General features: G+C 46.7%; 1 long non-coding RNA gene across 1 annotated transcript; it reads right to left on the bottom strand.

Moving 5' to 3' along the window:
* Window positions 1–26601, bottom strand: LOC144381977 (uncharacterized). Its single transcript, XR_013448358.1, has 6 exons — window positions 26523–26601; window positions 24994–25160; window positions 23583–23666; window positions 698–870; window positions 324–499; window positions 1–97 (listed from the first exon to the last, which is right to left on the bottom strand). It is a non-coding gene; the product is annotated as an uncharacterized LOC144381977 (long non-coding RNA).
* Window positions 26602–26677: the final 76 nt, after the last annotated feature.

Raw genomic sequence — 26677 nt, 5'->3', positions numbered from 1 at the left:
CCCTGGATCTGAGTCTCCTTCTCTTTCAATAGCAACACAGTGTAGTCCACCATCTTCTGTTAATGGTGTTCAGGTTGTGTCATGTTTTTAAAAGCACCTAATAGGGCGCCTGGGTGGCTCAGTTGGTTAAGCGACTGCCTTCAGCTCAGGTCATGATCCTGGAGTCCCGGGATCGAGTCCCACATCGGGCTCCCTGCTCAGCGGGGGGTCTGCTTCTCCCTCTGACCCTCTTCCCTCTCATGCTGTCTCTCGTTCTCTCTCTCAAATAGATAAATAAAATCTTTAAAAAAAAAAAATAAAATAAAATAAAAAAATAAAAGCACCTAATAAATGCCTGCTGTATGCAGATCTCCAGACCACACCTCCAGGAATTGGACCGCAAGTTCTAGGAGCTCTTTCAGCTGAGACATCCCAACACCACAGAGCTGGAGGAGCCCCTTCCCAGGGCTGAGGTCTAGCAAGAAGGAGCAGAGGTGTGCTGAGCATATCCGCATGTGGGCTGAAAATAAATAGGAACAAGAAGAGTTGACAAGAATTCCTGGTGCCAGGATATCTAGGCTGGAAGGGCCCCTAGAACTTGTGGTCCAACCCCCTGATTTACAGAGGAGAAGGGGGATTTGTCCAAGGTCACTCCCTGACCCCCAGTTGGAATCCTGGCCTCCCTATGGGTTTCCCAGCAGGTAGAAGAGGTACTGACCATCTATCTAGGGCTTCCTGTGCTCCAGGGATTGGGCTGCAGACCAGGGATCCATACCCTGCATCCATTCAACTTTCTTTTGATAAATGCTGAGTGCCTACTGAATGCCAGGCACTATCCTAGGTGCTGAGGAGACAGTGAACAAAACACACGAAGATCTTCGTGCCCACATCCTAGTGGGGAGAGGCCAACAATCAACAAGAATCATAATAAATGAATAAGTTCTGTTAAAAGGTGACGCATATATGGGAAAAAAAAGAACAAGAAAAAGTAGAGTGGCGTAAGGAAAGTGGGTACCTCCTCCTTCCCCTGGTGCCTTGAGATGGAAGATTCCAAGGTTATCAAATTTCTGGGCTAGCAATGGCCGTGGTGGCAGAGACTGGTTAGATGGTCACCAAGCCCACCACCTCTTCTTCCAGGACCAGAGTTACACATTTCTCAGCCGGGCATGCTGCCAGATGTGGCCATGTGACCGAGTTCTAGCCAACAGCATGTGAGCTGTTTCAGGCCTGGCCCACAAAAGCTTGCCCTGAACACAGCCTTGTTTTTCCTCTCCCCATCAGCCAGCTGCATGGACAGGACACCAGGGGGCTAGTAGGGAGCACGGCCTCAGGTGGAAGGGGTCTGGCTCCCTGAAAAAGGGGGGAGGGCAGAGAGACTCAACCCCCCGCCCCCTGATCAGACTTCGCATGAAGGATAAGAGGGCTCACCACAGGGCTTGAAGACCAGGGAGGTGGTTTGCAAACCATTTCAGGCAGAGAAGAGAAGCCAGGGGCTTTTAGATCTTTTTGAAAGACTTCTCAAAGCCACGGCTTTTCTTCTTTTCTTACCGTCTCCCGCCCATCCTACTCCACATCCCCCACTCATCCATCCATTTGCTTATTCATTCAACTAATATTTATGGAGCACCGACTATATTCCAGGCACTGTTTTAGGCACTGAGGATACAGCAGAGAACAAAGCAGATGAAAATACCAGCCCCCAAGGGGTCTCCATTCTCTCCAATCTACCAATCATCAGACAATAAACCAAATAATAAGAAAAGAGAACACTATTACTAGACCTATTTACAGACGAGCAGCCTGAGGAGCAGAGGTTAAGTGAGGGAAGCGGCTATAATTTTGATTGACTGTAATAAAAGCGCACCTGGGAGCCTGGGAAAGACAAACCTGCCATCTTGTCATTTCTCAAAGTGGGGACTTAACTGCTTTACAAGGCAGTGGGGCTCCTGAGGCTCGTGAGCCAAGAGCTTAGGTTCATTCTGCCTCTCAGCAGCCAGGTGGCCTAGAGCATGTTTCTTACCCTTTCTGATCCTCAGTTTCCCCACCTGTAAAGCACAGGTAATAACATACTAACCTCTGTGGCCGACTGCTCCATAACGGCCTCTCATGAATTCTCTCTCCCCGTACCCACTCCCCCGTGTGGCCCCTTCTCACGTTGACTCTGAACTTGGCCACGTGACTTCCTTTGGTAATGGAACTTCAGCAGACATGACTCAAGCAAAGGCATGAAAACTGCACGATGGGGCTTTGCTGTCTTGGAACTCTGCCGTCCCATGGAAGAAGCCCAGGCTGGCCTGCAGGAGGCACGTGGCCCCGTCCACAGTCGGTGCCCAGCCCCAGACATGCGCGTGAGCCCATCTTTGACCATTTAGCCCCGATTGTGCCCCTACGTGATTGCACATGAGGGACCCCAGGCAAGACCATCAGAAGAACTGCCAGTTGAGACCAGTCCACATTTGCTGGCCTACAGAGTGGTGAGCAAGTAAAATGGTTATTCTTTTAAATCAGTGAGGGTTGAGGTGGGTTGTTCTGTGCATACAACAGCCTCAAGGCGGGTTTCTGAGGATTCAATGAGAAAATGCATGGGAAGCATTTAAAATCCTGTTTGGCACAAAATAATAACTCAATAGGATGTAGTTATTATTAATACCGTGTCATTTGGAGCCAAGTTTCTTAGTTTCAGGAACCCTCCATGTTGGCCTCTTTAGTTACTCAAGTGTAAAGTGAACTGATTCTGGAGAATTCTGTGAGATCACTTGAATCCACCTGCGGTGGCTACAGACTGGGAGGTTAAGGGTTACTTGGGTGGACTTTAGCCTGACTACTCTTGAATGAGGAAAGAAAAAGGAATTTCAGGCAGAGACCGGATGGCCCCAACAGAGTTATTTAAGGTTAAGTAACCAAGATTGGCAAGTCTGTTATGGATTCTTGGGTGTTTTCTGGGGCCCAGAGTTTGCCCTGAACTGTACTTTGGGGGCTTCTTTCCTCCCTTCCATGTCTGTGTTTTGAACCTCTACTGTGTGCCAGGCATTGGTCTAGGTGCCCAGGACACAGCAGGGAACAAGATAGACAACCATCTGTCTATAGGCAGAAGGACAGTACACCCGTAACTAACGCTATTAGACAGCATTCAGCGTCTGAAGGAACATGGGTAGGGTAACAGTAGAGAGTGATGGGGAAATGCGGTCAGGAAAAGGCTTGTGGAGGGGGCCCATGTGAGGACCCCAGGGAAGGGACGTCCAGGAAGAGAGAAGAGCCTGTGCCAAGATCCTATGCTGAGAACCTTGGTGTGTTTGATGAGGCTGGCAGCTGATGGCAGACTGGTGGGGCCTGAGGCCAGAGGGATGGGCAGAGCCACTTAGGCCATGGTGAAGACTCTGGGTTCTCTTCTGAGCAGTGGAAACTTCTGGATTGGGAGACAGAGACACAGAAAAAGCAGGAGAACCAGTTAGAGATGCAGGTGGGGACCAGTGGTAACTTGGACTAGGATTGGAGCAGTGAAGATGGGGAGATGCAGCACGACTCAAACCTAGTTTGAAGGAAGAGCCTGGGCGTGGTGCTGCAGTGAGTGTGGGGATGAGAGGAAGCAAGGCATTGGGAGTCACTGCCAGGTTCATGGCCTGAGTAACTGGGTGACTGGCCATGCCTTTAATGGAGGCACAGATGGGGCAGGACCGGGCAAGTCAGGGGGCTGGGAGAGGGGAGAAGCAGTTCTGGTTCAGACCACCTTGGATTCAGATGCTAACAGACCCCTCAGTCAAGAGGCCAGAGGCCGAGGAGGCAACTAGGTAGGCAAGACTGGCTCCAGGATGGAGGCACGTGATGTCTGAGGCCACGATTCTAAATGACATCCCAAGGCATACTTCTGGATGGAGTCCCCCTGGGGGAGAGAGGAGTGGCAGTAGACAGAGGCAAAGAGGGCCCCCCCATGCTTGGTGGCTGAGCGGAGAAGGAAGGAGCCCAGAAGGAAGGAGCCCCCTCTGCAGACACAGAGGGGCAGGAGGAAACCGAGAGATCAGGGCGTCCTGGAAGGCAAGTAAAGAAAGTGAACGAGAAAGAGAGCCTCCACGCATCGAACAACACTGCAGGGTCGAGGACGATGACCTCAGAAAACTGACTAATGTCTTTGGCAAGATAGAGGTGATCTCAGCCAGGGTGACTCCAGCATTAAAGAGAGAAGTGCGAACCAGATGGGGAGAGAGTTTTGTTGAGAGCACCTAAAACTGGGGGTGACTGGCGGGGATGGAGGTGGCAGAGTCTTCTCTCTGTCAGCCTCTCGCTCCCCCAGCACATGGCTTATGAAGCACCAGAAAGGGCAGGCACTGAGCCCTGGGGGATAGTGGGAAACAGGACAGTCCCCTCCTTCCACTTCAGCTTATAAGCCACCTTGTGAAGAGGTCTTCTCAACCCCTCTACCCAAAGTGGGGCCCCTGGGCTAATCTCTGTGCCAGATCCAGCTCATATTTACAAAATTCAAGGTCCCTTTGGGGAGACTGACCCTGATGACTTGTTACCCCCTTCCTTGCTAACTAGAGTAGTGATTTGGCCTTAAAGGAGAAATACTCGGGTGCTTGAAGAAGCAGCTCATGAGGGGCCCTGATCTGGCCTCCTTGATCAGAGGCCTCCTGAGGAGCTGGCTTTTGAGTCAAGCCCCAAAGGACAGTGCATCTCAGAGAAGAGCCGCTCAGACTCCGAGAACAGCAGGTGCAAAGGCCCTGAGGCAGCAAGGAGTTCAGCACCTGAATGATAGAAAGTAGGCTCTGGAGAATCATGACCAGGACAGTGATGGTTTGGGAGCAACAGCCTGTGAGAGACATTAAAGAAGCTGGATATAGGGCCAGGAGGAAAGAAGACTGGAAGGGGAACAGGGGTCAGGAGGTAGGATCCCTGTCCCTGCCAGTCTGCCCAGCCCTCAAAGCTAACACCTGAGAAAAGGAGCAGGAACCTCCTCCCTCCCTGTGCAGTTCCAGGGTCCGGGGGAGAGCACTCTATAGGTGGAATGTGGTTTAAAAAGACCAACAGGGAGAGAAGTGACGAGGGACAGCTGTGATGGGTGGGAGTGGGTAGAAGAAAAGAGAAGAGGCCTTTCACTTTAGACGAGGTCAGGAGGGGGCCGGTCAGGCCCTACTGTGTATGGGTCTTGGTCCTTTAATCAGCAGTCACTGAACCCCCTTCTTCTCCCCCTTCAAACCCCACTCCGGGGAGATTTTCATCTGTGGATGGGCCTCACTGTGGGTGAAACTTGGACCATATAAACTCCCCCATTTGAATCTTTGCTGGCAGGATGGGGCCATCCCAGCCCCCCATCCCTGCCCCACTACGGGCCCCCACTCAGGGATCCTCTCATCATCCCTCTCCCATTTACTGGCTTCCCTGGAGTCTCCTCAGCATCAAGACTGGAGGGAGGTGGGCACAAGGTGTCCTGAGCCCTACAAGGGCCTGGCCTGCACGCCTGACCCCACAGCCGGCGTACTGAAAGGGCCTTCCCCCACCCAACACGCACGCCAGAGCCCCACACCAGGGAAAGCAGGAGGCTCCTCTCTTTAATGAACCAGGGCTGGCCACTGGCGTGGTAGAGCCTCAACTGAGCTGCTCATGCGCAGGAGGAAAATGCAGCTGCCTATTTTTGTCACGTGTTCCCCTCCTTAATAGCATCTAGGGTCATAAAAATCATGGGTCCCTCTCTCGCTTGCTGAGGGATTCGGTGCAGGGGATTTCACCTCTGAGCCTCGATCTCCTCATCCGTGCAATGGGCAGCACATCTCCCTTGCAGGGTGGCTGTGAGAATAGCAGGTGTGTCACAGCACCCAGCTCAAGGCCTGGCATGTGGTGGGCATTCATCAAACTCTGATGACCCCCTTTCACAGCTGCCCTATCCAGTCAATCACTTGGGCCGTCTTTTCCCTGGGACTAGCCATGGCCTAGAATGTTCTCCCCAGCATCCTCCTTTGCAGGCTCCAGAACAAGCCCACATACCCTTGACACTTCGAAGATTTTACCATTAATCTCTATAGGGCAATGGAAGTAGCAGAACAGTGGACAGTACCTCTGAGCCATTGCACATGCTGTTCCCTCTTCTTGGAATGCCCTTCCCTGCTTAACTCACTGGTGAGTTACTCATCCTTCAAAATCCAGCTGTAATAGCACTTCCTCTGGTGGGGGAGTTTCTTGCTGCCCCCTCCCCAGGCAGACAGAATCCTCCTACCCCTCCTTGCAGCCTTGACCCATGAGAGCAGGGAGCACTGCACAGACACATCCTGGCTCACCTTGGTCAGAGGCGCATGGAGGGTAAGCCCAGGGGGAGCATCTTTGCAAGTTCCCCTGCTGTGTCCCCCCAGGCCAGCCTCTACCCTACCCAGGGATCCCTGGAAGGGAAAAGGATTCATGGTCTCAGAGGTGGGAACTCAGCCCTTTGGACCTGGGCCATGTTAAAAATTAATCTACAAGTACGTCATGCTACCCTGAGTAGGCCACCCTGCAGAGAGTTCCAGAAGAAGTTGTCCCTCCCCCCACCAGTTCTGCCCTACTCCTCTGTCCCTGGAGCTCAGAGAAAGGGAAGGACGGGTCCTGGAGCTCCCCTGGGATGTTTGGAGCATGGAGGCTATTGTCCATGGGCCCTGGTCTAGTTACTCAGAGAAGGAGTGGCTCAGCCAGTGAGTCAAGCAGGGAAGGCCATTCCAAGAAGAGGGAACAGCAGGTGCAATGGCTCAGAGGTACTGTCCACTGTCCTGCTAGACTTCCGTTTCCCTTCCCTAGATTCAGCCAAGAAGGTCCCCCAAGTCCCAAGGCTTATAATACCTATAGCATTAGCATCAATAACAACAATAGCTTGCAGTTCGTGAATATTCACTACGTGTTAGGCCTCGTGCTAGGGGCCCGCGTGCATTCTCTCATGTGATCCTCAGAACAAACAGGCCAGAGAGGTGCCGTTGTTACCCCCACTTTATAGATAAGGAAAATGAGCCTCAGAGAGAAGCTAAGTGGTGATCAAGGTCATACAGCTAGTCCGCTGGGGACCATGACTTAGAGTGGCCCCTTTTTACAAATAAACTTATAAGTTTATTTAAACAGAAAAGATCGGTACTTTATTAGTGCGTGTGTCTTTTTGGTTCAAACATATACATTTACCTAATCTTAAGTCAATCACTGAAAACCATGAGCCATTGTTAATATTTTGAAAATCTCGAGTTAGAGCTCTTGGCTGATCGTTCAATCTTACAGCAGCTTTAGTATCCGTTACTCTGAAGTTTTGTATGAACGTATCTCGAAAATCCACACTCTCATGGATAATAGCTACAAAGGTAACTATTCGTGAAGAGTTCACCTGCAGTATTTGAATACACTCTTAACTGTTCTGATTCCGAAATTTAAAAGAGGCATGACAAGCACATTCTGTTTAAAAACAAATTCATTATCTAGAAGTTCCTCACACTCCTAGCAGAGCAGAGGGTCAGGAGTATTCAATACGTACCACTGGCAGCAAAAGGCACATTAGACAAAAGGTCACCAGCTGTTGTCAAACCGTGTCACTCAGGGGTTAGTGAATAGAAATCTATCTAGGTACTTCAAGCAGAAAGGAATTTAATCCAGGGAACTGATGCTTACAAAATCATTGGGGGACTGGAGTAGTGGAAGTCAGGGGGTTCAAGGTCATACTACAATAGCTGCCAAGGTCACTACTACCCTCCGCTGCTGCTGCCGCCCAACTGTCCCGCACCTATGACGCTGGTGACTAGACTCTGGAACGTACAGTCCGGTCAGAACTTGCCCACCAGCTATTGGTATCGCAGGGAGATAGCTCAGTCCCACAGGGCTTCCATATCACACGTGAGCGAGTCTCATTGGCAGAAACTACATCTCATCCAGACCCTAGCTCCAAAGGGTCCTGAAAAGGTAGTGTTCAGTCATTTCACCCCTACAATAGAGGGCAGACCAGAGGAGGAGTCAGAATGGATATCAAGTGCCAATGGACGATATCCAGCCCACTGCGGTGCTGGGGACACGCTTTAACATGTAATAATGGCCAAGACTTGCCTGGTGTTTAAGGAAGCATGGGAAGCGGGGGTGCTCCAATATAGTAGAGTACGTATAGTGGTGGTGTATAGTATAATTGCACATAGGCAGAAATTTGAGAAATTCAAAGGGAAAAAAGGGTGCTTATCAATGACATATTTAAAAGAAATGAAAATGCAGCAGACCCGCTCCAGGCTCTAGGGCCCCTGCTACGGCGGTCTTTCTGCTGGGAAAGCCCTTCCCCCAATAACATCTGTGAGATAGGTGTTCACTCCCTCACCTGCTGCAAGTCTTCGCTTCTCCATGAGGCCGACCCTGACCACCAGACTCCATGCCATGACCTGCCTCTCCCTCATCCTCCCCCTGACCCTGTTCTACTTGTTCTTTTTTTCCATAAGACTTGTCGCCTTCTCACATACTATGTAATATACACATTTATTATGATCATTTTTGTTACCTTGCTCCCCTGTTAGAAGGTAAGCTCCGGAAGAGCAAGGGTCTTTGTCTGCTTTGTTCACTGATGCATCCCAAGAACATGGGACAGTGCTTGGCACATAGTATATACTCAATAAATATGTGTTGAATTATCGAATGTATACACAGAGAAGGCAGTAGAAATTTGATTCCCAGGTCTACAGAAAAACAAGTTAACTCTGCCCCATTAAAAAATCACTGGAGCGGGGCACCTGGGTGGCTCAGTCGTTGAGCATCTGCCTTCTGTTCGGGTCGTGATCCCGGGGTCCTGGGATCGAGCCCCGCATCGGGCTCCCTGCTCCGTGGGAAGCCTGCTTCTCCCTCTCCCACTCCCCCTGCTTGTGTTCCCTCTCTCACTGTCTCTCTCTCTGTCAAATAAATAAATAAAATCTTAAAAAGAAAAAAAAAATCACTGGAGCACCTGGATGGCTCAGTTGGTTGAGCATCCAACTCTTGATTTCGGCTCAGGTCATGATCTCAGGGTCGTGAGATTGAGCCCCATGTCGGGCTCCACACTCGGCCTGAAGCCTGCTTAAGATTCTTTCCCTCTCTTTCTCTGCCCTTCCCCACTCCCCTGCTCGCACGCCTCTCTCTCTGGAAAAAAAAAAAAAAATCATTGGCCCTCTCCTGTGTATTAACATTCCTGTATGAAAATTTTGGAGATGTATTGTTCTTCGGTACAATTTTTTTAAAGAGTTAAAAGTACATATTAGGAATGATAGACTTCTGGTTCCTGATTATAATCACAAACTAACAAAGTCTGCTGTCTCCCTCCCTCAAACCCTGCCCTGGGAGTGCCCTAGAAAACCAAATTGGCCGTGGAGTGGTGATGGACAGAAAGAAGTGAGAACATGCTAAGGTGTTGTCTTGTTCAGAAGGAAAATATAAATATTGATAAGCTTTAGAAATTGATGGGAAATTAGCATAAGCATGAGTCATACTAATTATGGATAACCACTAAAAAGAAAATGAAAATGAATAATTTTCAAACCAATAGGGAAAAAATAAGGATTTAGCAAAGTCAGAAAAGGTGGGGAGGGGAGAAAACAAAAACACTAAATCCAAAAGATATCTGCAGCCCATGTTCATTGCAGCATTATTTATAACAATCAAGATATGGAGCAACCTAAGTGTCCATCGATGGATGAAAGGATAAAGAAAATGAGGTATAAACATGCCATAAAAAAGAAGGATCTTGCCATCTGCAACAGTGCAGAGGTATCTTGAGGGCATTATGCTAAGTGAAATAAGTCAGGCAAAGAAAGACAATACTGTGTGATCTCACTTATATGTGGAATCTAAAAATAAGGGGGGGAAATGAGCTCATAGATGGAGAACAGATTGGTGGTTGCCAGAGGTGAGGGATGGGGGTGGGTAAAATGGGTGAGAGGGATCAAAGGTACAAACTTCCAGTTATAAAATAAATAAGTCCTGGGGATGTAATATACAGCATGGTGACTATAGTTAATACTATAATGCATATTTGAAAGTTGCTAACACAGTAGCTTTAAAAGTTCTCACAAGAAAAAAAAAGTGTGTCCCTATGTATAGTGATGGATGTTAAGTAGATTTGTGGTGATCATTTCACGATATATGCAAATATCAAGTCATTATGCTGTGCACCTGAAACTAATATCAGTTGTATGTCAATTACATCTCAATTAAAAGAAAGAGGGCGGGGCGCCTGGGTGGCTCAGTCCTTAAGCGTCTGCCCTGGGCTCAGGTCATGATCCCAGGGTCCTGGGATTGAGCCCCGCATCGGGCTCCCTGCTCGGCGGGAAGCCTGCTACTCCCTCTCTCACTCCCCCTGCTTGTGTTCCTGCTCTCACTGTCTCTCTCTCTCCCTGTCAAATAAATAAATAAAATCTTAAAAAAAAAAAAAGAAAGAAAGAGGGGATTGACTATGGGGATTAGGTTGGCTTCAGACTCATTTGAAGGACTGAGACACAGACTCTATTTCAGGAATAACCCCCCGAATCTCACTGCAAAACTAGCCTGGCAGGGGGGCTCCTGCCACCGCCGCTGATTTAAGAACTTCGTGGCTGGTTACAGTCAGGAGAAACGCCATGCAGGAAGTGGCTGGCTCACCTGCTCTGCACCAAGAAGGCAAGGACCATCCTGGCATAAGGCTTCCACCACAGCTGCCGCAAAGGAACAGAAACACCTCTAACAGTGCATCCAGAAAAGCCACATGGCCACCTCCTCCCAGGGCTCTACCTTCCATTTTTGGCTGGTTGGCATCTCCCTGGCAGAAGCCAAGCGATCTATGGAAATCCTAGCTGCAAGAGAGTCTGGAAATGTCCTCTCTAGCATTCCAGCCTCCATAGCAGAAGCCGTGATGGAAGGAGCTTTGGAGGGATGCTGAGTAGGGTTGGTCTTCAGTATTGGCCACAGTCCACTCCTTAGTTCCTCAACATCCATATCCACCCTACTTTTCATTCTTAATCTTCCACAAAACAGCCACAACATGTCGCCACCCAACCTAATGCGAATGTGTCTCAGTCAAATGAGAACATCTTTATCCTTTTCTCAGAAAAACAAATTCTAAGGCTGTCAGTAACCACATGGAGCCTGGGTCATGTTCTCCTTTTCTCCAGCCACAATCCCATCTTGATATCCTGTAATCCATGCACTTAGTGGTTAAGTTTACCACCAACAAACGACACTATCCAAAATGGCAGAGGAAGGAGGGACAATTGGCACCATCAATAAACATATATGTGACTCAGTAAGGAAAGAACACATAAATAAGTGCCATAATTCTCATCTCTGTCACAGGTCATGAGGCATTTATAACATCCTTCCTCTGCTGTCTCTCCATGTTCCCTTTGCCTTCAGCAAGCACCTCATGTGGTCAGAGATTTTGACCTAGTGGGATGATCCGAGCTTCATTCAGAAGGAAACTGAGCCCACAGTTGTCTTGCTCATTCGGGTCACTGTCCTCTTCCATTAACTTTTACCACCAACCATGGAATTAGAAAGCACCCCAGAGGATTTCATGGGATCCAGAGACACACATCTCCCTGCTCCCACTGGCAGCAGCAACTATATTTCCCCCTTAACAACTAGAATCAATTACTCCAGCCAACACAGAACCATTCCCCACCCCAAACCTGTTCATCCAGGGCATGTGGACTCTGAAATGGTCAGATGTTGGTCTCAGTTTCCAAATAAGTGGGACCTCTGTGGTTTGCCCTGGTGGAAATATTCTTCCTAGCATACTAAGACCTCTAAACTAGCAGAGCCCAAGGTCTTGGGAAGCAAAAATTTTAGAAGTTATCCAGCCCAAGATTCCCCAATCCACAAATGCTGGAAGAGAGAGAAACATCATCTTGCACTGGTTGCCCATTCAGAACATATGCCAACAATAGGCGAGCACTTCAGAGTCATACAAGGTTGTCTTGTTGGCTGACACTAATCAAGTCACCAACCCATAAAGCAAAGTGATTCTGGTGATAAGAATATGTGGCAAGACTGGTGAATCTCATACTCACCTACAAGTTCTTTACTGCTTTTGCTGAAAAACGAGGCCTCTGGTCAGAAGCAATGCTGTTTGGACTACCATGATTGTGAATAAGACATTCAATTCAGTAAATCCACTAATGATGTTGCATGCAGAAGGATGGCAGGCAGAGCATGCAAACCCATAGCCAGAATAAATGCCTATTCCAGGGAGGGCTAATCAATCCAGCCTCCATAATGAAAGGAATCCAATGTAACCAACATGCCACCAGATGGCAGGCTGGTCCTCTCCAGATCAGGTACCATATTAAAGGCTCAAGCTGCTGCTGACGGTTGGCGCTCAGCTGTGGTGAAGAGACTGAAGCAGAGACCGCTAACAGTCACCCAATATCCACTGTCCTCTTCTTCCTTAGTAAAATAACCCTGATGTTGTTCAGGCCATCCACGTACCCATTCCAAAAGAAAGCATTTCCCAGCTTCCCTTGCTACTAGGTGAGACCATATAACTAAGCTCTGGCTAATGAAATGTAAGTAGAGGTGCACCCTTATTACTCTTCTACCATTCTTCCTGCTTCTTGGAATGAGTTTGTGAAGGCTAAAGCTCCAGTAGCCATCTTGGGCCATAAGAGGAACTTGAAGATGGAAACTACAAGCTAAGCTGGGTCCCTGATGGCTATGGGATCCTAGACTAAGAGAGATAAAATTGTATGTTATTTAAACCACTATTATACGGTGTTTTCTCTAATATAAGTCAAACCTAATTCTAACTGATATATGAATAAGATGTCAGAGGAAAATCTAAAACATAGCAATAATTACAATAAGTGTAAATGGACTGAAGTATCTGATCAAAAGACAGAGACTTTCAGAAGAGTTTTTTAAATCACCAGTAATAGGTCATTTATAACTGAATCATTTACAACGAAGAACCAAAAGATTGAGAATAAGGCAGGGGAGGGCGCCTGGGTGGCTCAGTCATTGGGCGTCTGCCTTTGGCTCAGGTCATGATCCCGGGATCCTGGGATCGAGCCCCGCATCGGGCTCCCTGCTCCGCGGGGAGCCTGCTTCTCCCTCTCCCACTCCCCCCGCTTGCGTTCCCTCTCTTGCTGTGTCTCTCTGTCAAATAAATAAATAAAATCTTTAAAAAAAAAAAAAAGAATAAGGCAGGGGATGGAGTGCCTGGGTGGCTCAGTTGGTTGGGCATCTGACTCAATTTCAGCTCAAGTCACTGTGAGGGTTGTGAGATCAAGCCTGGCATTGGGCTCTGCACTGAGCATGGAGCCTGCTTAAGATTCTCTCTCTCTCTCCCTCTGTCCCTCCCTGCACTCTAGAAAGAAAGGATGAAAGAAAGAAAGGAAGGAAGGAAGGAAGGAAGGAAGGAAGGAAGGAAGGAAGGAAGGAAGAGAAAGAAAGAAAGAAAGAAAGAAAGAAAGAAAGAGAAAGAAAGAAAGAAAGAAAGAAAGAAAGAAAGAAAGAAAGAAAGAAAGAGAAGGCAGGGGTTCTTATCTTAGGGCCCACGGACTCCCAGTGAGTCACTGGATAAAATTCAAGGAGTCTGTGAACTTGGAAGGAAAAAATAGGCCTTTATTTTCACTAAACTCTAACTAAAACTTGGCATCCCTGTTATTTACAAATGTAGACAACAAATCACAGAAATATGAGCACATCTGTGACTTTGTCACTAATGTAAATCATAAATATTTTCATATCACTTTCCTGTAGTATCCTAAAATATCTTTTACTCCTATCACTACTTCAAAATCACAGTAGTTGTTAGGCCTACTGTTCGATCTTGTTATTCAATACATCAATAAAAAGCTACATATAATATGACAAATATTTTAACTATTCTGATAATTATTTCAATATAATTGGTTTGCTTTCTAATTCCATGCATTTTTTTAAAAAAAATTATTTTTTTTTTTATTTAAGAGAGAGAGGGCGAACAAGGGGAAGGGCAGAGGGAGAGGGAGACAAGAAGACTCCCTGTTGAGCAGGGAGCCCCAAGAGGGGCTCAATCCCTGGACCCTGAGATCATGACCTGAGCCGAAATCAAGAGTCAGATGCTTAACTGACTGAGCCACCCAGATATCCCAATTCCATGCATTTAAAAACATTATTTGGCGGGGCGGGGGGCGGCGCTCGGTGGCTCAGTTGGCTAAGCATCCAACTCTTGTTCTCAGCTCAGGTCTTGATCTCAGGGTGGTGTTCAAGCCCCACATTAAAATAATAATAATAATAATAAATAAAAACATTATTTTGAAAGGTCTCACTAGGCTGCCAAAGGAATCTATGGCACAACAAAAGTTAAGAACTCCTAAAATAAAGGGACTCCCAGGTTATTAACATTAATTTCAGGAAAAAGATATATTTTTTAATTGTGAGAAACAAAAAGAGACATTCTATATAAAAAAATAATTGATAAATCAAAATGATATCATGATCACAAACATACATGCACCTAAAAAAAAAGCTTCAAAAAATATAAAACAACAACCAGTTTCTTCAGCAAATGGTGTTGGGCAAACTGAACAGCTACATGCAAAAGCCATACACTAAATTTCTTTCACCATACACAAAAATAAACTCAAAATGTGATAAAGAGGGCCACCCGGCTGGCTCAGTCAGTGGAGTGTACGACTCTCAATCTCAAGGTTGTGAGTTTGAGTTTTACGTTGAGTGTAGAGATTACTTAAAAAAATAAAATCTTAAAAAAAAAAATGCATCAAAGACCTAAATATGAGACCTGAAAACATAAAAATCCTAGAAGAGAGGACAGGCAGTAATTTCTTTGACATCAAGCCATAGTAACATTTTTCCAGATATGTCTCCTGAGGCAAGGGAAATAAGACCAAAAACAAACTATGGGGACTATACCAAAATAAAAAAGCTTCTGCACAGCAAAAGAAACAATCAACAAAACTAAAAGGCAACCTACTGAATGGGAGAAGATATTTGCAAATGACATATCTGATAAAGGTTTAGTATCCAAAACATACAACAAACTGATACAACTCAACACCAAAAGAACAAGTAACCCTTAAAAAATGGGCAGAACACGCAGTTTTTCCAAAAGAGACATACAAATGGTCAACAAACACATAAAAAGATGCTCAACATCACTCATCATCAGGGAAATGCAAATCAAAACTACAATGAGATATCACCTGCCACCTATCAGAATGGTTAAAGCAAAAACACAAGAAACAACAAGTGTTGGCGAGAATGTGGAGAAAAAGGAACTCTTGTGCACTGTTGCTGGGAATGCAAACTGGTGCAGCCATTGTGGATGACAGTATTCAGGTTCCTCAGAAAGTTAAAAATATAACTACCTGGGTCGCCTGGGTGGCTCAGCTGGTTAAGCATCTGCCTTCAGGTCAGGTCATGATCTCGGGGTCCTGGGATTGAGCCCCTCATCAGGATCCCTGCTCAGCAGGGAGTCTGTTTCTCTTCTCCCTCTCCCTCTGCCCCTCTCTCCACTCATGCTCGATTGCTCTCTTTCTCTCTCAAATAAATACTTGTTAAAAATCCTTTTATGGATCCATGTGAGAGTATCTCTGCTTACCTAGAGCTGGAAGCACACTGCATCTCAAGGTAAACACACATCTGATTTCACTAAGTCCTGCTACATCACACTCTGGAAGGCTGTTCCAATTTGGAAACCCAGCAGCCGCACATGAGGGTTCCAGTCTCCCCTCATCTTTACTAACGCTTATCACCATCCTTTTTTTTTTCTTTTTGCCATTTTAATGGGTGTAAAGTGACATCTCCTTGTCTTAATTTCATTTCTCTGACGGTAAAGAGGTTGAGCAAACACTTCCTTGACCATTTGCACTTCCCCTTCTGCAAAGTGCCTATTCATATCCTTTGCCCATCTCTCTATAGAAGTCTCCAGTCTTTTTCTTGTTGATTTGCCATGAGCTCCTTACATAGTCGCTATACTATTTGTTTGCTATTGTTCTAGCCTTTGAAGACTTTTTCCCCCCAGTTTTTCAACCTTCTGCCAGCTTTGTCTATCAAGTCTTTAATTGAACAAAACTGTTTAATTTGCATGTGGCTAACTTTGAAGATTGAATATTTGTACAGAAGTTCTTTCCATCCCCATTTCTTCTGTAAAATACCTGTTCACGTCTTTTGCCTACTATCCTATTGGGATATATATGGGTGTGTGCACCCAACTCCAACACTGGGGATGGGGTGTTCCCCATACATCCAACAAGCAATTCTCAAACTCCAGTTGGAGTTGGAACTCCTACAATTCAACTCAATTCTGGCACTATCCACCTGGAGATAGCATCAGAGTCCAGCTAGCAAGCACACCGTTTTGCCTATTTCATGTTACAGTCCTAATGTAAGTCCTGAGAGTCCCATAGGGAGCTTTGAGGCTCCCTTTACCAGGAAGGCTATTGTATGTTCGGTTAGAGGCTTTGTTTACAATTGTACATCAATGGAGGTGACTTCTAGGATATATATGACTGTGAGGGATGAAACCATCAAGAAGCCCTTTTTGTTTGAGGTCCAGCCTTAACAATATCCTAATTACAAGGAATCACTGGCAAGTGGGAGGAGACTTGTCTCAAGAGATAAGGGCATTCCCAAGTGCATCATCCAATCCAATCATAAAGAAAGTGGGGTCGTCCAAGATCTCCATAAGTTCATAGTTAACCCTATGGAGTGGGGTGCGCTCTGGCTTTTAAGGAGCCATTTTGTCATCCCAGCCACACAGAATTGGTCAAGGTGCTAGTTGAGTTATACAATTGTTGGGGAATCGGGGTGCCTGGGTGGCTCAGTTGGTTAAGCGACTGCCTTCAGCTCAGGTCATGATCCCAGGGTCCTGGGATCAAGCCCCGCATCGGGCTCTCTGCTCAGCCGGAAGCCTGCTTCTTCCTCTCCCACTCCCCCTGCTTGTGTTCCCTCGCACGCTGTCTCTCTCTCTCTCTCTGTCAATTAAATAAATAAATAAAATCTTAAAAAAAAAATTGTTGGGGAATCAACCCCATTTTTCAGCTGTTCAAATAGTTATATACCCATGGGGTCCTGTTATTATCCCCACAGAATAACAAGCAAGAAGATTGTCTATACATGAGCTATTGTGGCAATTTCTCTGAAGTTTACCTCAAGTTGTCTAGCTTAGGCAAACAACAAACATGTAAAGACAATCAGAACTAGAATTTAACATCCGTGAAAGTGTGTTATTGAAACATAATTTTTCTCTCTAAAATCACCCTTATTGGGGCGCCTGGGTGGCTCAGTTGGTTAAGCAACTGCCTTCGGCTCAGGTCATGATCCTGGAGTCCCGGGATCGAGTCCCACATCGGACTCCCTGCTCAGCGGGGAGTCTGCTTCTCCCTCTGATCCTCCCCCTCTCATGCTCTCTGTCTCCCGTTCTCTCTCTCAGATAAATAAATAAAAAATCTTTAAAAAAATAAAATAAAATAAAATCACCCTTATTTCCAGAGATAGCCAAATCAAGACTAATTTGTTTGCAAAACGAGTCCAATTTTTACAAACTTGGCCTAATTATTTACATAAGTTCAGTGAGAATAGCAATTGGCCATTTGGATCTTTTAAAATCTGCTTTGCTGGAACTTTTATAAGGAATCTGGATTGAACCTTTAGTAGCCTCTGCAGGCCAGAAGCCAAGCCAAGTACCTGCCATCAGACATGCCTGCAAACCTGTAGATTTGGGCAGATTCCTCTTCACGAGGTCCCCAATATACCCTGAGGTTCCTGCACCTGCCAGGAAGTGACATTCTTTACTCACCTGGTGAGGCTGCTGGGAACTCTGTAAGCAAGGTATCGGGCCAACAGTTCCAAGGGCCTTTATTGGCTCCATGTTTCATCAAGTCAACCTCAGTTCCTGCAAGCTGTTTGGTCTTATCTGAGTCTATGCATGTCTCTCTCAAATATGATATTCCAGTCAAAGCCTTGGTAAAATAACCAAAGTTTCCAATGGTATCCTGTTACAAGAACAGATTCTTACTGAACTTATGCAAATGACTATGACTGCCATGGGAGAAAGAAGACTGACTGAGACCTTTTGAATTTCAGAGGGTTCAGGTAGAGAGAAAAGTTAAAAGCTACAATTTGTTTACAAATGAATACTTTATCATGTTTCTATAAGTCATAGATATCTTAAGAGAAAGTTTCCTTAATCTGGAAGAGTAAACATTAGAGAATGAGCAATGTTTCAAACAAGGGTCATAAAACTATCATCATCTTTTTAGTGCATTTAGTCCCATGTTACTAATTCTTGTTCAGTCTGAATGCAGCTTTTTAGTTAGTTCTGGAAATTCTTACCCATTTCAGTTTCATGAAAAACTGAAAAACTGCCTGCCACTCCCCTGCTTGTGCTCTCTCTCTCTGACAAATAAATTTATTTATTTGAGAGAGAGAGAGAGCATGAACAGAGCGAGGGGCAGAGGGAGAGGAGAAGCAGGCTCCCCGCTAAGCAGGGAGCCTGATGCAGGACTCTTGGGATCCTGACCTGAGCCAAAGGCAGATGCTTAAGCAACTGAGCCACCCAGGTGCTTGGGGGAAGTTTGTTAAACCCTTAGAAAGTTCTAAAGCACAAGCCTAAACAGGATTAAGGATCATTAAAGACCTGATAAAGGCAAAACATAGAAACCGTTTTTTCTGGGGAAAGAAAAGAAAAAACGACTTTGCTTACATTTTCTTATCAAGAGCAGACCAACAATTCAAGAAAACGTTGTCTTTTTAACTGAGAGAAAGCAGACTTTCAATCTTATACCGGTGTACTTTAAAATCCATTTACTTCAATCTTAGTCCATCCTGACACCTAAAATTCCCTTCCAAAGATTTCCCTTCACAAACTTTCTACAACTTTCCTTTGCATTCAGATTTTGTCCCAAGCCACTTCTTTCCAAACAACCGGTCTTGGGGCGCCTGGGTGGCTCAGATGGTTAAGCGTCTGCCTTCGGCTCAGGTCATGGTCCCGGGGTCCTGGGGTCGAGTCCCGCATAGGGCTCCTTCCTAGGTGGGGAGCCTACCTCTCCCTCTGCCTCTGCCTCTCTCTCTGACTCTCATGAATAAATAAAGCATTAAAAAACAAAACAAACAAACAGTCTTATTTAGGACCAAATTACCTTCATTTACCTTCAACAAAAATGTGTTTCCATTCCTTGTATCTTTCTTATGCATACAGAGTTGCTTCCTTTATTTCCATCAACCTTAATTCCATTTAGCAGAATTTTAACTCTTAGAAACCTTAGTTGAACTACTTAGTGAAGATGAAGTAGTTACCAATTGCAAACTGTCACACCAGAATTCTTTGGATGGCTAACCTACGAATCTATTAAGCACAGAGCATGGCTTTTTCCAACAGACTTAAATATCCTTAGTTTCTTTGCAAGAAGAAGTCAAAAGCGCAAACCTGTATTCAGCAATCAATGCTTTAGCATTCCATTCTATTTGGAAAAGACCTAGATGTCCAATGAATTCAATCCCACTTATCATCCAAGCAAAACTTTTAAAGTTTCAGCTTACCAAAGACTTTGAAAGCTATAATAATTACCTGTGAAAACTTTGAGACAGACAAGATTAACCATCATTTTAAGTCATCACATTGCAACAGAGATAACATGAGCTTATTTGACCTTCAGTAGATCTTGATAGAATAAAAGTTTCAATTAGTTTAAATGCCGAATTATGTTCCACCTGGGTCCACTTAAAAGTCAATCAATTTGTTCCCCATTGTTAATCTTTACCTGGGGCACTGGTGGGGAAAATCTGAAGTGGGCAGTGTATGAGGCTGCACCCAAGGTGGTGCAGAAACAGGAGGAGGGGGTGGGGGAGGGGGAGATAGAAGAGACCAAGTGCAGCCAGAAGGCGGAGAAAAAGGGTTCCTGATTCTAAAGCTCATCCACTTGGACAGATAAGCAAATGCCGTTTTTTCCACCAACAAGTGGAATTAGGCAGTCTATGTGGGGCTGGAGAAGACAGGGAATTTCCCCAAAACAAAGGGAGTTTCAGCAGCTGCTTGGAAATGTTCCTTAAAGTCCCCGTCCCAAGGGAGACCAACCACAGTTGGCTCCAATTATAGCCATTAACCGGAGCATGAATGAGGGAGAAGCCCCCCATCTATTAGGAGGATCACAGAGAGAGAGTCAGCATCCCCTTCGTCTAGGATGGCCTGTTTCTTCCAGCAACCCGGGTTCTATTAGGAAGAGGCCTATTTAGATAATTATCATCCAATAGATCAGGAGGGATCCTTTAAGCGATGACAAGGGAGGTGGTCTTAGCATGTCCTATTTTCCTTCAGAGGCCCATACCTCTGTTAGAGGGTCAACGTCATCCTCTGTTAGAGGGAGACTTAAAGGCTGTCGGGGGCCAACGATACAGTGGTCATCATCTGAGCCAAGGTATCTCTTCCCAGTAAGGGTGTCAGACTTTTGGGCATGATTAGAAATGAAAGAGTGAATATTATCTCTTCTCTTCCCAGACACAGCAGAGGGCTTCCGAAAAGTATTTAGTCAGGGCTTCTCCCGAGACACCGCTTACTGTAACCTCATGAGTGGTGAGGCCACCGGGATTGGAAAGGAGGGCAGAGTAGTGGCCCCTGTATCCAGAAGGAAACTGTTTCCTTCAATCTCCAATGTGACCCGAGGCTCCTGCGTGGTGATGATCTGTGCGACAGGGGCAGAGAGTTGGAGCCCCGGGCCCCCATCTATCTTGTTGGATCCCTTGAGAAAAGGACGGGACCCCAGACCTTCGTCCATGAGGACAATCACTCTTCCAGTGGTCTCCTTTGCATATAGGACAGGGCTGTGGCAGCTTTGGGGGGCATTCTCGTTTGAAGTGCCCGATTTGCCTCCATTTATAACAGGTACCTGGAGTTCCTCGTGTTGACTAGAGGTCTTGTCCTTTAGGGCCGCCACTAGAAAAATCGCTTTCTTTGGGTCTCTCCTTTCCTTCACCCAGGCCCCTGTGGATCTCTATTGAAGAAGATGGAATTAGTCATCTTCAGGAGCGTATCTAGGGAGCTGTGTGGACCTACGGCCATCTTTTGCAATTTTCTCTGAATATCAGGAGCCGACTGAGTTACAAACTTATCTTTTAATATTATTTCTCCCTCTGGAGTATCCGGGACTAAAGAGGTATGTCATATTCAAGCCTCTCTGTCTCTCTAAGAAGGTGGAAGGGGGCTCGAAGGGCCCCTGAACTACATGGGCTAGCTTGGAATAGTTTAAAGACTTAGCCCTAGTTCTTAATCCTTCTGAAACACATGCCTGAAAGTGTTTTTGTCTCCAGATTCCCCAGGAACTATCACAGTCCCATCTGGGGTCTTCTAGAGGAACCTCCTGTTTACCAGTTGGGCAAGTCTCTTCATCTACTTGTGTTACAGGATTTTTTTCTCCGTCAGTGCTCCGGGGTTCTTGGTCACGCCGCTTTGAAGAACAAAGAAGTAGACCAGACAGAATGGTGGGCAGCAAAGTAAGACTTATTGCGTGATAGCAAAGTGGTTAAGTGATCACACAAAGCTCCCAAAGAGGGAGGGGAACCGAGAAGGTTGCCACCAGAATTTCTAAGTCTGGGGGTTTTTATGGCTTTGTTGGTGGGCTGTTTTAATCTGATCGACCCTCCCTGCACCTGTCATCCAATCAGGTTCTTGTCACATGGGAAAGGGTGGAGGGCTCCTTCCAGGGTGGAGTAAAATCCTTTTAAGGGTGGTTTGCTCTTAGGGGCAGGGCCCTGTCCTTGCCTGCCTGCCTTCCAACTATCCTTCATCACTCTATTCCCTGCCCATAGGCCATCGTGTGTTCATCCCCAAAGGTTCCAACAGCCTGTAGGGCACCTTCCTTTTCTGTAAGAATCAAGATTACAGCTTCCCAGTCTAATTCAAACATCTGAGTTAAATTTTGAAAGACTTCAGTGTATTGGTCAGGGTTATCGGTGAATTTGCCCAAATTCCTCTTAATCTGTTTAAAATCTTGGAGAGAGAAAGGTCCATGTACCTTAATTGGGCTGAATTCACTAGGCATCTCAGTTCATGCACATAACAAGCGCACCTTTTTGTCATCGGGAAGACTTTTGGTCTAGTTCCACCCGGATAAGAAGGGCAAGAAGGCTTAGAGGGCGGTACCACCACCGGGGAAGGAAGCTCAGGGAGTGAGTTATTAGGTATTTGCTTTTCTTAATCATTTATGGAGGCCAGGAGAGTGGGGCCCAATTTGTATGTCTTACATAAATCTGCCTGCTTGCCTACCCACATGAGAGGAAGGACCAGGCCGGCAGGAGTAGCCATCCTTACCTGCTCCGGTGACCCGATCCCCCTGGTTTCCTCTGGATTTCTCAGAAAGTCTGGCCTGATCATGAGGGGCTTAGCGAGGTCAACAGTTGAAACTGATATTCTTTTAGAAGGCTAAGAACACAAGCAAAACAGCTTGGGTCTCTCCAATGGGAGGCATGTGTTGCTTAAGGATGAGGCCTCCCTGGGGCGTGACCCCCCAGGGCCATTTCCATCCTTTTACGTGTCTCAGAGACCCCAGGGTCACCAGTGGTGACCAAAGGGCAGGTTCAGAGTGCTGGATTGCCAATCCTTATGTGTGCTCCCCGTATGAGCCTTGGACAGAGTAGGGGAAATCCTTTTTAAGGACCTCATTCTTCGGAGCTCTCAATTGAACCCTCATTGTTTGGTCATATAAATTCGCTTGTAGCCCTAGCCCCATGTGCTTTGGTCAGTCAGGCTAATTATAAGCCAAATTAAATTATGTTTCCTTGCCTTACCCCTTGGGTGCTTTTTCCGTTCGTATACCTGATGTCCCATTTGCAAGTATGGCCCTGTTGAGGGGTGCAGGCCCTGAGATTTAACATCATTATAATTCCATCTTCTTTGCTGTTGGAGCAAGAAAGTCTCAACTATATGACCCCTTAAAGCCCCAACAACTAATGCAACCAATCGAGGAATTGGCTGGGGGTTTGCAACTCCCTCCTTAATGCCCAAAGGATTCCAAGGGGAGGAAAGGCCCAGGAAACATGGGGCTGCCTCCAACTTGTCATATAAGGAGATAGCTCTAATCCTGCTTGCCGATAATTTGGGTTTTAATTCCTGACTGTGATTAAACCTAAATATACCTAATAGAAAAACCTATGTCTTACCAGGCAGCAAAAAATGAGGAAAAGCTGGTTCCTCCTAAACTAAATTCTCATGAAAGACACTTTTAAAAGAAAAAGTCTTATATCTACATAGGCAACACCCTTCCCCCAGATGACAAAGTCGGTGGGACTACTTTCGGAACTGTTGAACCCATGACATTCCCAGGTGCTTAGAGAAGAAACTGCAGAGGATAAAAAGTGATTCTAAATCCTGAAATGAATCCCTGATTAGAAGGGGGTACTGATCATCGGGGGTCAGAAAGGGCCCTACTATGGGCAAAGTGGAAGGTGGAAGAAAGGTGGAGGAAAGCCATTTAAGAAAAGTCAATGAACAGAAAGCAGAAGTGGGTAGGGTTAGGCCAACATTCCCTTCTTTTAAGGACTTTGTCCAGAAGCCTGTCACCCGAGACTTAAGACCGATGGCGACACTATTCACTTTTAACTGGCCGACAGGTGCCTGGTTTTGTTGTTTATTAAAAGAAGAGGTTATCCAAGGGAAAGACACCTCCCAGGAAAGAAAAGAGTCTGCTTTTACTCACCCTTTGGTGGGAGTGTTCCCGGGTTTCAGCACCAAAACGAAGCAAGAAATCGAGGTTTTTGTCTCATGGAGTCGAAGAATGAATCTTGCAGACGAAGGAGAGTGAGCAGAACCATAGAATTTTATGAAGCAAAGGTACATAAAAAGCTCTCAGGAGTGAGAGGGGTCCTGACCCCATCGCCAACCTGGGCCTCCACCAACAGTCTTTTATTTAAAACTGACCAGGGAGCTTGTGGCCTTAACAGTCCTGTGACCTCTTGGTTCCAGTAAGGACTAGTGATAACATCTTTAATGGCTCACTTCTTCTTTGGGGTCTGGTCATTCTTTGTGGTCACAATGTGACTGCCAGAAAAAGCCCCCACCTCTGATGCACGCCCAGGGCAGGGTGGTCTGGTTTGTTCCCCTTATCTCTGGTTTCTTTGGCCTCAGCATTTCTGGGATTTTTGGTGAGCCTGATCATGTAGCCCCCTACCTATCCCTCCCTACCTAACCTCCCCGTCCCCTACTCATCCTCATCAGTAAAACATGGGCAGTAATCTTGCCTGCATCTACCTCGTGGTGAGGATAACATGAAATAATTCAAATCATGTGTTTAGCACAGGGCTTGGCGCATGGGAAGAGCTTAATAAGAGTTAGCTGTGATTATGAGTAAACTATTCATTCAATGAAGAAGTGGGATAATGGTATCTGAGCTCTAACACGGGGGACTGTGGATGGTCCTCCTGCGCAGAGGAAAGGCCTGGGGGTGGGGGGAAGGGCTTTGGGCCCTGACAATCTCCACCACCACTCAAAACACCTTTCTTAGATATTCCTCTTCTTTGAGCTGGGCAATTAACCTTTCTTAATTTTATGTAGAGTGGAGATTAAAGCATGTTTAGGAAATGTTGTTAATATTATTGCTCTAAAACTTAGCTTTGTACGTTTCCACGGCCACTCCAAGCCCCTTCCATCAGAAATTCTAGAACTACAGCATTCAGCTGGCTGTGCAAGGGGCACTGTCCCCACTTGTGGCCAAGTGCAGGTAAAGAGGTTTGAAGGGGCCGAGGTCATCCAAGTTCTCCTGGTGCTACGGAGCCAAGGAGCCCAGCCCCAGTCCCGGGTAGGGCTGGGCTTAGCTGATGTGAGTCAAGACAGGGCAGGGGACAGAAACAGCACTGCCTATGGAGGTCTCCGACAGGCCTGCTAGGCCAGCAGGACCTATATCCCTTTTCCCTTTGCAATTATACCTGGCTCCCAAAAGCTTTGGAATTATTTCCATGTGGAATGGCTGCACATGGTCCCCAGACATCCTCTGTTTTCTTTCCTGGAACCTCAGGAGAGGCGTCTTCGGAGTCACTGGGTAGCGCAGGGATAGAGAAGCCAAGGGAATATTAGGGCTGGTTCTGTCTGCCGTATAAGTACCGCGCACTAACCGACTGTGCCACTGGAGCTCCTGGTTCTCTCTGCCAATCCTGCTTCAGATCCAGGAAACTGCTCTCGACGCCAAGTGTGTAGAACCAGAAGAAAATTGCACCAGCAGGCGGGAAGGAACCAGATGCTTCTCCGAGGGCTGGATGTGTAGAAAGGGGGTGGGGAGAATCTGAAAGGAAGAAGGCAGGGGAGGGGAGAGGAAAATGAAGCAGACTTTGCCCAGCTGGGTGCTTACCTGTATCTCTATGTGGCGAGAGCTCCAGGCTAAAGGACACAAAGATGCTGGGCTGCATCTGTTTTGCCCGAGCTGTCAGCATGCAGGATATGGACATGCTGCCCCATTGTCTCCCCCTCCTCCACTTTGCCCCCTCCCCTGCCCCACCCTCCATCTAAGCCCTCGGAGAAGCTGCTGATTCACTCCCGCTTGCTGGGGGTCTGTGGACATTTGGACGCCTCTGGACACTCTATCTGGTGTTCTGCCTTTCTTATGCGATCTTGGCCAAGTCGCTTAACGACAATAATCCAGTCTGCATGAAGTCACAAAGAGTGCTCCTGTCGCGGTGTCACAGGATCCTCTAACCATGCTCACTGTACACACATTATCTCATTCGATCCTCATGTCAACTCTGCAAGATACTCTTAGTGCACCCACTTTACAGACGAGGAACCTGAGGCTGCAGAGACAGGGGGTTATTAATTTCCTAAGGTCACATGGCTAATAAATGGAAGAACTGGAATTCCAACTAGGGTCTACTAAACTTCAAAGTTCAAGCTCTTCTATAAACCAAAGAAGTAGAACAGAGATGGTCACTATCGTCACTGTGGCGACGAGGAAACTAGCTCACAGAGGTCAAAGAACTGGCCAGTGGTTGTACATGTGGAAAGTAGTGCTGCCAATAAGCAAACCCATTTCTTTGGCCACCAGCCCAATATTTATTTTGCCGACAAAAAAATGAGGAAGCCTGAGTAGACCACCTCAGAGGTTCCCTCCAGCTGAGATACATTTAAATTCTGGGCTAAGGTGCGCCTGGGTGGCTCAGTCGTTAAGCGTCTACCTTCAGCTCAGGTCGTGATCCCAGGGTCCTGGGATCGAGCCCCACATCGGGCTCCCTGCTCAGCAGGAAGCCTGCTTCTCCCTCTCCCACTCCCCCTGCTTGTGTTCCCTCTCTCGCTGTGTCTCTCTCTGTCAAATAAATAAATAAAATATTTAATTAATTAATTAATTAATTCTGGGTTAAGACAGGAGTCAGAAGGAGATGGGTGAAAATAAAGAAGCAACTTGGTCTTATCGCTTTGTCTCACACTCTCTGCCTCAGGAAGCCAGAGTGGCTGCCCCAGCTCTGCCCTTTCAGCCTCATCACAACCCCCAGTGAAGGAGAGAGACATTCAACAAACTGAGGGGCATTTCAACCCTTGGAGCTTGGACTCCCCAGACGTCACCCCGCCCCCCCGCCCCCAGCAGCCCCTTCCCTGAGGAGGGTGTGTCCACAGTCGCCCCTTACACAGGCGCATCCATGCCCTGACCACTCACCCTTCAGTGTGTCAGCAGCGAGAATGGTCCCCAGGGGAGAGGGTGAGCACACGTGGACACAGTGGCATCCTTCCACACTGGGCCCCACACCACCCTCTAAACGCAGCCTGCGGGGCGGGGCGGGGCGGGCGATGGGGGGCGGGAGACCCGTCTCC

The sequence above is a fragment of the Halichoerus grypus genome, chromosome 5 (assembly GCF_964656455.1).
Source record: "Halichoerus grypus chromosome 5, mHalGry1.hap1.1, whole genome shotgun sequence".
Classification (NCBI taxonomy): domain Eukaryota; kingdom Metazoa; phylum Chordata; class Mammalia; order Carnivora; family Phocidae; genus Halichoerus; species Halichoerus grypus.
This window is presented reverse-complemented; position numbering and strand designations above follow the sequence as displayed.